Genomic DNA, 12,451 nt, shown 5'->3' with positions numbered 1-12,451 from the left:
GAGGCACTCAAGGACTGTAGCCTAAATTAGCAACAGGGCAGAAACCAGATGTAAACCAAAGCAGAATCCTCATTTTCAGCTGCCACAAAACCATCCCCAAATTCCAGGGCCCTGATTGAGCAGCTGATGTCTTTTATTCCATATCCTGGAATCTGTGAGGCTCCAGGGAAGCAGGAGAACAAATCTGCCCTTCCTGGAGCAGCTGGACACAAATTCCCTTGGAAAAGCTGGGGGAAAGCACAAGGAAGGACTGGCAATCACTTCAGCTGGTTCCTGGATGAGAATCCAGATTGTGTCTAAACCTCAGGCTTGATTTGTAATGAAAAGCAGCCCCTGGTCACCTCCACAGCAGCATGGATCAGTGCAGCAATCCATCACCACTTTCACCACCTCCATCCTGCCCTGCCAAACCTTCCCTTCCCCACCAGCTGCAGAAGGTAATCCCCAGGCACCCCCAGAGAGAGATAAATAAACCCCAACCAGAACAAAACCCCAGCAATCCTTTAATTTGCTGCTTGCTGACCCCTCTCTCCAGAGCTGCTCAGCATCAATGCTCCAGAACAATGAACAAAGCAGGAAATCCTACAGCTGCATTTATCTGACACAGCAATGAGCACACACACAGGAATTAGCTGCTGCACACAGCTTTCTGCAAAAGCAGCTCATGAGCATTCATTTATTTGACCTCACAACACATTGAACATCAGCAAAAAAACATTTGACCTTTTAAAAGCAGACCAAAAAAAGAAAAATTATTCAGGCGAGATGGTATCAGAGGAACTGCAATTCCTGTCTCAGGGCTGTGCTGAGAAAGCAAACTCCATCTCTGCTCCAGGCAGGGCAGAGAATAAAGATTTGTGAGCCAAGATCTTGGTGGGAAGCCTTGTTAAGAAAATGCCTTGAATAAAAACTTCAGATAAGCTCAGCTGTAATTTCTCAAGACACCACTTTGACACGGTGTGACCACATGTGCATTGTCTACCTAGAGCTCTGTCCTCACCAGTGAGGGAGAGGAGGTAAAACCTGCAGGAAATGCATCCTGACATTCTACAAGCACAGCCAGCAGCTTATAAGGACCAATTTCTGTCTTAAATACAATTTTGAAATGTATTCAGTGGCTCCCAGCAATGCAAAACCCAACCCCGTGGATTTTTCATGTCCTAATGCCAACTACATTTGAATTAGGAGACAATTACCAGTTAACAGTGCATTTGTTCTGCTGCAGAACAAAGGCACCAGGATGAATTTGGGCTGTGCCTCTGGTTTTCAGAATGATGAGCTCATGTTCATCAGCACCACAGGCAGTGGGCAGCAGTGGAATCGTTGCACTCACTTTAAAAAAGAACAAAAGAAGGTTTGTTCACTTTATCATCGTGCCCAGCACTGTCAGAGAGATGAGTATCTGTCACCACCACCATCATCCATTATTGTTCTTTTCCCATTCAAGAGAAATTTATCTCTGGGATGCACTCACTCGATTCAATGGAAGAGGAATTTATGCCTATTAATTAATGCCCACCAAGTCAGGAAGTTGGTTTAGACAAAAGGAAAGGATTCTAAAGAAAAAAAAACTTGCAACATCATTTATTGTGGGTTATCAGTGGGAAAATCAGCTGAATGTTTTGTTTGCCTGCCCTGGGTGTGTCGGGCTGTCCTGCTGAGCTCTGGGCAGGTATCAGCTTCCTGATGGAAAAACCACCACACACTTTTTGCCATTTGGGCAGCTTTGGTTCAGAACCCACCCTCCACCTGTGGGTGTCCCACACAAAGCTCTCAGCAATTCAGGAAACACAAAAAAAAGGAGGAATTCTGTGCCAAGCACTTGCCAGACAAGGCCACTGTGAGTACAAGTCCACATGCCAGGGAACAAAACCATCACACACAAGCCTGATTTCAATAAAATCCATTTGCAATGCAGCTCAGATGCAAATGTTCGTTGTGGCAGGACAAACAACAGGTTTGTTTGAGCTGAGAGGTTTTTTTAATGATTTATTCAATTTTAAGATAAACTTCAGCCCGTGAAATACTTATTAGAATATAGCAAATGCTACAGAAAGCTGCTTGCAGCAGCTCTGAAATAATCCAGGTATTTGGAAACCCAACCTTTCTCCTTTGGTGGGTCTCTCATTAATACAGAAAGAGTTTGAGATGTGCTGATTCCCAGAGCAAGGAGAGCACAAGAGGAATTGGGTTTGGAGTTTTCTGTGCCTAAACTGGGTAGCTCCAGGCTCTGACCAAGATTTTAGGAAAATTCTCAAGGTAAATACAGCCACTTACCAGGGTTTTCTTGACAAAAACTGCCTTAATATTCCTCAATGCAGCCTGAAGGAAGGCTGGTTTCTAATTGATGTCCTGCTCTGCTTCCCTCTGGATCAGGAGTTACCAGAGCCAGGTGTGGGACACTCAGACACACCTGGCACTGCTAAAGGAGCATTTTATGCCCTGATGGTGACAAAATATCCTGGTCTGGGGCAGTTCTGGAGAGCCACAGCTCTGGGAAAGCTGCAGCAGATCCTCTGAAGGAGGGAGGGAGGGTGGGATGTACCTTGAGGAAGGATGAACATCCTGAATTTAAGCAAGGAACAACACAAGGGGAAGCCAAGAAAGGAGCTGAAACAGCAGATGGGTGAACACAATGTGCTTCACTCACTCCCTCAGCAGCAAGTGTCTGAAATACACCAGTTTCAAACCCTGCCTGAGGTGACCCTGCAAAGAGCTCAGCACTGACCCCTGAGTGTCCTTTAACACCTCAGCTCATCCTCCAAACCCTGCGAGCAGGAGAAGAACATGAGAAAACGTGGAAAACAGCCAGCAGGAACCCTCTGCACTTTTATCAGCTGCACGGACATCATAACAACACTAATAATAATAATAATAATAATAATAATATATTGAACCCCTTCTCCTCCTCTGGGTGTCTCCTAGCAAGTGAGATCTCCTCATCACCGTGAGGCAGCACTGCATGGTGCTGGGGAAAAGGGGATGGATGGAGGTGATGCTGACGGCAAAGAGCATCCCAGACACCTGCCAGGGAGCCACTAGAGGGCATCGGGAGGAGCTGCAGCAAGCAGGAGGCAACCCCGGCCCCAGGGAAGCCGGGACGGGCAGGGTGCCAGCCCTGCTGCACCTGCCGTGCTCCACATTCCACAGCCAGCCCGGCAGGAAAAACCCAGCGCCAGCCCCGCCACGCTGCTGCTGTTAATCACCTCTCCAAGCTGGGCTTTGGTGGCTTCTCTTCCTCTTTGAGATCATCACTCTGTGTCTATCACAATTGCTCTGGTCAGAAATTGATAGAGCACCCCACAGTAAACCCCCCTGGTGTCTCTGATGGACAGGTTCCTCTAAAGGTGACCTGCAAAGCACAGGGAAATGAGCTGAAACTGAAAAGGAACAAAGAGCAAATTTTAAAACTCGCTTTTGTTAGAATTTTGTGTAGATTTGTGACTTTAACCCAGTAAAAACCCATTAAACTTACTAACATTAAAAAACATTTTAAAATCCTTATTTTAGGTTCTGTCAATTTGGAGATTAAATCAAATTTAAAAGTCTCACCCATTTTAATAACCCACACCAGTGCATTTTCAGGTTCCCAGATGCAAGAAGCAAGTTCAAAAGGCTCCTGCATTCCAAGCAGGAATCCTTGTGTGAATTACAGCCCTCAGCCAACTGGAAAGGGAAAGAACAGGTTAAAATAACTCACTGAAGATCATGCAGAGGTGCTTCTTTCTGGCTCCTGACCACAGAGAGCAGGGCACAATGAGAATTTTCTGATTTCTTTACAGCCTAAGGCTGGGCTTGGAGCATTCAGTGTCAGAACTGCTCACTCATCCCTCCCCACAACCCAGAGCACCATCAGACAGCACTGGGAAGGCAGGGAAAGGAAACAATCCTGGATATTTTAATCAAAGCCTTTCCTTTCCAATTTCATCTCAACAAGGCACGGCACAAGCTAGGACAGACATCACCTGCCTCAATGGTTTATTACAGAAGGATTCTTTAAACCTTTTGTTATTTAAAGGTATTATTAAAAGATTATAATTTATTACTTTTTCCAGGCCTGCCTCTGAAACCACAGGAGCAGGGACTGCAGGATCCAGCCTCTCCAAGCAGTGACTGACACCTCTGGCTGAATTCTCTTCCCACTCTCCCCAGTTGCCTGGCAGCGATATCTTTGCAATGCAGAAGAGCCTGTGCTGCTGATAAGGAGCAGCAGGGCGAGATTACAGCTGTGAAATGCCCACCTCCAGCTCCCTGCAGCCAGGTCCAGGGCCCAGCTCCAGCAGAGGCCACTCCAGAGGCACCAAGCAGGAGAAATCTCCTGCAGAAGCGGCGATGCTGAAGCAGGCGGCGCTTCCGTCTGCTCCCACCAGCAAATCCCACTCGTGCCACAAATAAAAGCTGCAGCCTGGGCTAATTTAACACACAAGTGACTCCATTTCCTCCTGTACATTTTGCAAAGCCCCAGCAGGCCCAGGAAGGGGTAAGAGTGCTGCAGCTGAATCAGCTGAGCTGCAGCTCCTCAGTTCCAGAGCCATCCCTGCACTGGACAAAGCCACGCTCAAGGTGAAGGTCACACTTGGAGCCCCAGACAAGAATTCTGCCACATTCACACACACACAGAGTTCTACAAAATGAAACAAGACCCTTGCCCTGCTATTCCAGCACCAACATGAACTAAAGGCAGAGGGGAAAAGCTCTTCCCACCCAACTGATCATTTACTGACAAAATGGAAACGCTTTTCATCATCCTCACTTCTCAGCTTGATTCGCTTTAATTGCAAAACAGTCTGGCTGTCCAAACAAATCTCCTATCACTGCATTTTCTGTGGTGTTCCTCAGATCACTTTATTATCTCCCTCTCTGGCACACGTAGGTATGAGCAGGATTCAATTACCTGGGTCTGCAGGACGGATCATCCATTTCTCCTGATAAAGGCAGGGAACACAGTGAGAACATTTATCTGCTGCAAGGATCACTCCAATATCCCCAGAGACATTAAAGAAGGGTCTGCTAGAGCTGCCTGTCATGACTCACTACTACAAGCTCCTCTTGCCAAATTCCCAAGTTTTCACTGCCCACAAACCCCACCTGCTCTTCCCAGGAAATCTTTAACCCAGCAGCTCATCTGCCACAAGACAGGCAGCAGCTTTATTTTCTACCCTGCTACATCTGATTCTGTTCTGAGTAAAGCTGAGGATAAAATGGTGAATTCTGACCCATCTCTGCCAGAAACACTTTAAATGCAACAGTTCCTGCATTAACAAGGGACAAGCTCTGCGTTGTTCAGCCACAACCCCTCTCACTCCCCTTTAGTGTGTCAAGGGGGCAAAGCCAGGTGAGCATTTAGAGCTTGGATCTTCCCGTGGCACATACTCTATAACTGAATCCAGTTTAAGAAGGTCAAGTCAGCTGTTAGCTTGCCAGGTTTTGTCATTAGTTCCTCCTGGATATCCTCTCAGCCTGCCAAGGCAGGTGCACTGACTCACCTGGCTCAGTCTGTGACAGAACTGACGCACGTCTGAGCTGGGAGTTCCTGGGACTCTCCTCAAGTTTTCTTATTTCCCCACAGTTAATGATTAACCCCATCTTTTATTTTTGTTTGCAATGCTGGCAGTCTGTTTTTAGTAACATCTTCCTCCAGCCATATTTCATCAGTGAAACCTCAGAGGTTTCCTCTGGAGCTCCATGGCTGGGCTGGGCAATGCCCAGGTCACACCATGCTATGTTTTGTCCTCCTGCTGCCAATGTGAAACAGGAGAAGTGACAGCACTCTGCACATCAAAAACTCCTCTGAAGGGCAAATTCAAAGCATCCTCAGCTTTTGGAACTTTCAGGAGCCTTTGCTCCACTGCGGGAGTTTTGTTTTGTACAAGTCACGACAGCAGTGAAAAAAAAAAAAAGGAGACTAAAAGTGATATATTTTTGTGAGTTAGCAAAACAGCTCACATTTTAACATCCTCCACCTGAGCAGGTGTACAAAACCAATCTCCAGATGGACCTGTTGGTGAGGAAACCGGAAGGCAGCTCCACCAGCCTGCATTCCCATAACTCCCAGTGACTCACGGAGCCTGGCACTATCATTTGTTAAAGCAAGAGTGAAGCAGGGATAATAGCTATTTACTAAAAACAGAGGAACGTGATTAGCTTTAATTAGCATTGTCAAGTGACTTGAGATTGTCAGGTACAAGATGTGGGAGAACTAAGTCTCATTAATTATGTTATTTCCTGCAGCCTTAAGTGGCTTGGCCAGTCCAGCGAGGCTTCCGGGGATGGAGCTGCTCCCCATGGCCAACGCACCCCACAGCAGAGGGTGGAAAAGGTGGAAAAGCTCCCAGGCAGCTTGGAAGATGTGGCTGTCCAGTAAAAGGTGGCAGAAGAGGAGAAGAATCAGCCACACTCAGTTTATGTGCTGCAGGACAGCCACAGAGGCTGACAAACGGGGACAAAAAGGCAAAATGACACGGCAGAAAGCAGAGTGAGAAATAACCCACTGCCAAAATCCAGGGAGATGAGGAGCAGGGATCAATGGGGGTACAGGGAACAGGATTCAGGGCACAGCACTCCCAGAAGAGTGTGGTTTTATTCTCCCCAAAAAGACAAACTGTAAGAAACCCACATTCCCACACAGCCAACAGACACTGATTTAGCAGCTGAGGACCTGTACCAAAGAAATGAAAAATCCTGGGGTCAGAATAGTCCCTCTGTTCCATGGACTGGAAGGAAAAGGAAAGCTGTCCTCAGCCATCAGTTACTGTGATTGGATCTGAAAGACAGGAGCTGCAAACAAACAGGCACAGAAAAGAGGGAACACCCTGAAGGACCAACCCACAGCTCTCCATCAAGGAGTGGAAAAAGACAGCTGTGTGTCCTGGTTTCCAAGCAATGAACAACTCTGCTGCATCCTGGACATCCTGATCAGCTTCAGAACAGCCTGAACAGGGAACTGAACCCTCAATTTCCTCATTCCTGACTCCACTCTGTGATCCCTGTGCTCCAGCACCCCACAGCTGACCTCTAATGAAGACTCTGCTTAAGCTCTGCCAGTTAATGACCAAAGCCCAATGAAAGCCTGGCTTTATCGGTGCCTCTTCTTCCACAAACACGAGCAAAGGCAAGGCTGTGATGCAAGAACAAGAAATAAATGTTTTTTTTACTCCTCTGCAATCCCTGCAATGCTTTTGTAGTACCACAGCACATGAAGGAGGTCCCAACTTTGTGAACTGCCAGCCAGGACCTACACCAGAGTGACCAGTTCCTTAATTAAATTCTCTCTCTCTCAGCAACAGGTTTCAATCCATGAGTCAAGGAGCCTTTGAGGGAATGTGGATTTACAGGTAGGGATGCTGTCTGCTTCAACACAGCCCTGACTCAACTGCACACACCAAGCAGCAAGGGAAGGAAATAATTTATTCAGAATCTATGGATCCAGAGGATACCAGGGAGCTCAAGGACTGTTTTGCCAGTTATTCCAATCCTGGCACTGGGAAAGAGACACCTGCAAAGAAAGCTAAAATAATAAATAAATAAGGGAAGCACTTGACATCTCCATCACAGTATTCCCAACCTCAGCTTCAAAGCCCAGCCCTCACTTTTACACAGGAGGAAACAAGAACCAGGGAGGAAAGGAGAACATCCCAATTCCCTGTTCCACAGCACACCGTGTTTACAAGGAACCAGAGGCGTGGATCCAACACGATGAGATCTTGAACAGAATCAGTGGGAGTGCTGTGCGAGGATGAAGTCACAGAACACATCCTCTCCAGGCAGAATCCTCTCATGGATTACAAGGCAAGCTCCCCTCGGTATCTGCTTGTTTACAACCCTCTCACTCAGCACAGGCCTCCCTGCGCTGCCCAGCTTTAAGGAACCATAAACGCATTAGGAAAAATCTTTATCTGGAGCGGGGAGCCGGCGCTGAGGGAGGCAGGGAGGGAGGCAGGGCAGGTGCTGTGCCCTGGCCCAGCTGCATGCGAGGAACACTCGCTGCCCTGACAGGCCTGCCTCTGGCTCTTTTCTAAGACAGAAAAAGGTGAGGACAGAGCCACTCCAGTAAATTACAGGCTAAGGCTGCGAGGATCCCACTTGTGTTCTTCCCACCCCATTTTAAACAGGAGGATTTCAAATCAGCTGCACTTCAACAATCAGCATTAAAACCTGAAGCTATGGACCCACGGCTACTTCTGTCACCTCGAACTTTTCAGCATCAAACCCAGGAGTCTCTATGGAGATGCAAAACCCCGTTAGCATTTCAAACCTCAGCCCTGGCCCTCGGCGGAGCTCTGCAGAAGAGGAAGCTGCTACACCCTTATCAGGGGAGACAGCAACAACACAGAGCAGCTGAGCAGCAACACAGCAGCCGAGATACAACACGGAGCAGCTGAGCAGGGACACAGAGCAGCTGAGCAGACATCCATCCCCCGGCTGCCCCGCAATCCCTGCGCCCCCCCGGGCACGATGGCAGCAGAGGCACGGCCGGGCACGGCCGGGGCTCCCGGGACTCGCAGTCCCGCTGGCACTCGGAGCCGCCGGCCGGAGCCCCCCGGGAAGCTGCGGCAGCTCCGCGGGGTCACGGCCCGAGCCCCCCGCACACCGGTGCCACCGGTTCAAGGCTTGCGGTGCGATTACCGCCACAGCCGGGTGGCTGCCGAGGCACGACCACCTCTGCTCATCCTCCTCTTCCTCGCCCGGTGTTTCCTCGCTGCTCCCCGGCCCGGTGGCACCGAGCCCCTCCCGGCCGGACCTGTTGCCCTCCGCCTCCATCCCCCGGCCCGGCCGCGCACACAAAGGCCGCCGCTCGCCCAGCCCGGCTCTCCCACCGCCAGCACCGGGGGCTCCCCCATCTTCTCCAGCGGCGCTGATGGAGCCCCCCGGGGATGCTCCGCGGGCTCCGCGCGGCCGCGGGCCGGGTGCAGGGGGGGACGCGGGGACACACGGACACAGACGCGGCTGTGGCGCAGCTGCGCGCGGCCGCCCAGCCCCGGCCCCGCCGCGCGCGGGCCGGTACGCTTCTCCTCGGCGGCCGCTCGCCCCTCACGCCCTCATGCTCTCCGTGCCGCCCTCACTCACCGCGGCCGCACCGAGCGCGTCCCGGCGCGGACCGAGCGCGGCGGCGGCCGACGCGCACAGAGCCCGCAGCGCCTCCCCCGCCCGCCGCCTGCTCCCTCCCCTTATACCCTACCGAAGCTGAGCGACATCAACTTTAACCAATCAGCGCACGCCGGCACATAGCAACACGCCGCGGATTGGCTAGCACCGGCCGCAGCCCATTTTTGCCCAGCCATTCAGGGCGCGGCGCTCCCGCCCCTCCCGCGCGCACCCGCGGGTCCGCACGCAGCGGTTGCGGCCGGCGCAGCCAATGGGAGCGCGGCTCGCGCTGTCGCAGCCAATGGGAGCGCGGCTCGCGCGGCCGCACAACAAACACGGCGCGGGCTCTTAAAGGGGCCGCGCCACCCGCGGGGATGCGCGCAGGATGCGCGGGGGATGCGCGGCCCGGGGGTCCCGGGGGTTTCGGGGTCGCGGCGCAGGGAAAGGGGCGGCTGCGGTCACCGGGCCAGGGTTGTGCGGTATTTCCGTCTTTCCCCGCGCAGGTAAATGAACGGCGGCAATGAGCGGTGTCCGTGCGCGGGGCGGGCGCTGGGGACGGCCCCGGGCTGGGGGAGCAGCGGCAGAGCAGAGACACAAAATGCACGAACTGAACCCTAAAATCACCGGTACTAATCTCCAAATTCACCATTATTAACCCCAAAATCACCAGTACTAACCCCAAAATTCACCAATATTAACCCCCAAATCCACCAGAACTAATCTCCAAATTCATCATTATTAACCCCAAAATCACCAGTACTAACCCCAAAATTCACCAATATTAACCCCCAAATCCACCAGAACTAATCTCAAAATTCACCATTATTAACCCCAAAATCACCAGTACTAACCCCAAAATTCACCAATATTAACCCCCAAATCCACCAGAACTAATCTCAAAATTCACCATTATTAACCCCAAAATCACCAGTACTAACCCCAAAATTCACCAATATTAACCCCCAAATCCACCAGAACTAATCTCAAAATTCACCATTATTAACCCCAAAATCACCAGTACTAACCCCAAAATTCACCAATATTAACCCCCAAATCCACCAGAACTAATCTCAAAATTCATCATTATTAACCCCAAAATCACTAATACTAACCCCAAAAATCACCATTATTAGCCCCAAAAATCCACCAATATTAACACCAAAATCTACTGATACTAACCCCAAAATTCACCAATAATAACACCCAAAATACACCAATATTAACCTCAACATTCATAATATTAACCCCCAAATTAACCAGTATTAACTCCCAAAATCCACCAATACCAACCCAGCTCCCCCACCGCACCTCAGGGGTAACAGCAGAAATGAGGATTTTCCATATTTCTCTATCCATGAATTTTCCAGCAGATTTGTGCCCCAGCAGGGCAGATGTGCTCACACCCCCAGCAAACCCCAATTAAACCCAAAATCCCCTCAAATCTGTAATTAACACAGAGAGCTCAGGTCAGCTGAAGGCTTCTCCCTGTTTTTATCCCCTAATTACAATAATTCAGTGTATAAAGTACAGGTTTAATATCCCAGAAGGGTTTGGGGTGGAGGGGAACTTAAAGTCCATCCCATTCCACCCCTGGTGGGTTATTATTAAATAATATTATTATTAAAAATAAGATTTCTAATCTTTGAAATGGCCAGGGAGTCTTCGCACTATTCCCTAGACATTTCCAAAATTAAAAATATTTAATTAATATCTATCTGTCCATTTCTCACATCCATGATTAAAATTCTGCATCTTCAGGGCTGAAATATATTTGTTTTATGAGATTATTCTTGTTCTCTCTCCTGCTTAAGGAAATTCTTAATGATATTTTATTGCAGAATTCCTTCATTGGTAATAAGAGCAATATTCTGGTTCAAAAGTTAAATACGTGGAATAATAAGGCAATATTTCCATTAATTATGATAATTTTTAAAAAATAACATCCTAGCTTTTTCAGCCCCTCTCCCCAGTGCTAAAAACTCTGAATTTAACAGATCTTCAGCAGGAAGTGGTGACAGAATTTACTTGAACTTGAAATCACCCAGAAACCACAAGAAACCATCAGCAAAACAAATTGACATCACCAAAGAAGGGAATTTTTTCTTTTCACCCCAGAATTTTTCAGTACAATATTATTATTATTATTATTTACAAGGTGAACATTAATATTGTTCATATGCAAAGGTTTCTGTTGTTTATTGGTTTAGGGTGATGAGAAATTGGAATTATTTTGCTTTAATTCAGCATCACTGTGGAGATCTGGGGGCTCACACAGCTTTGAGGGTGTAGTAAAATATCACCATAAAAAAGCCAGAATTTCTTCTTTATATTTTTTGATTTATAAAAAAATTGGAAGGTTTTTAGGGATACCAGTGTTTTATAAGGAGAATTTCACTCACCTTTGTAAAATAAAACATTCATTGATTTAAATGCTACTTATTAAAGCTTTAAATCCCATTTTCACATTCGATTCTGGGTTACTTTGGTTGCAAACTTTGCTGGGTTGAGCTTTAGGGAAACCTATTTTAAAAAAATCTGAATTTTGGCTCTACAATAATTACAACTTAGCTTTAAACTGAACACTAACCAGGATTTTTAAGCTCTCTATTTGCAAACACTCATTTTTTGGAGCCTGAGCAGCACAGTTACTGTTTTTCCCTGCTCAGTGGCTGATATCAGTTTAAATAATAATTATTATTTAAACAGCAAAGCCCAACTGCTCCAGCATCGCTGCCTGGGGAAAACTTTTGTCAGGCAATTCTGAGAGGGGAGAAAACTCCAGATGAGCCACGGAGGAATTGCCTCAGCCCTGGGAATTAAATCTGTGTTTGGAGCTGATAAAATCTCTTTTTCTTGGCATTCCTGATTTTATGTACAGCGGGTGTTAATGCCCTGCAACCAAGATCCCTCCCCTGCTATTGCCTCTTTTTCTTTATTTGGGAAGAGCCTTTTTTGTCTAAAATGGGAATATCTGAAATTTTTGATGCAGCGGCATCTTTCTGTTTTTCTTTATTTGGGAAGAGCCTTTCTTGTCTAAAATGGGAATATCTGAAATTTTTGATGCAGCGGCATCTTTCTGTTTTTCTTTATTTGGGAAGAGCCTTTTTTGTCTAAAATGGGAATATCTGAAATTTTTGATGCAGTGGCATCTTTCTGTTTTTCTTTATTTGGGAAGAGCCTTTTTTGTCTAAAATGGGAATATCTGAAATTTTTGATGCAGCGGCATCTTTCTGTTTTTCTTTATTTGGGAAGAGCCTTTTTTGTCTAAAATGGGAATATCTGAAATTTTTGATGCAGCGGCATCTTTCTGTTTTTCTTTATTTGGGAAGAGCCTTTCTTGTCTAAAATGGGAATATCTGAAATTTTT

General features: G+C 47.8%; 1 protein-coding gene across 1 annotated transcript in view; it reads right to left on the bottom strand.

The window, feature by feature from the left end:
- The window catches only part of YPEL2 (yippee like 2), a 35,664-nt gene extending 26,540 nt beyond the window's left edge, over positions 1-9,124 (bottom strand). Inside the window, exon 1 of the mRNA XM_059487205.1 lies at positions 9,067-9,124. The gene's annotated coding sequence lies outside the window, so the exon portion shown is untranslated. The remainder of the gene's footprint in view (positions 1-9,066) is intronic.
- Positions 9,125-12,451: the final 3,327 nt, after the last annotated feature.

The sequence above is a fragment of the Ammospiza nelsoni genome, chromosome 21 (assembly GCF_027579445.1).
Source record: "Ammospiza nelsoni isolate bAmmNel1 chromosome 21, bAmmNel1.pri, whole genome shotgun sequence".
In the NCBI taxonomy this organism is placed as follows: domain Eukaryota; kingdom Metazoa; phylum Chordata; class Aves; order Passeriformes; family Passerellidae; genus Ammospiza; species Ammospiza nelsoni.
The sequence above is the reverse complement of the archived record's forward strand: the minus strand, read 5'-3'. Positions and strand labels throughout refer to the sequence as shown.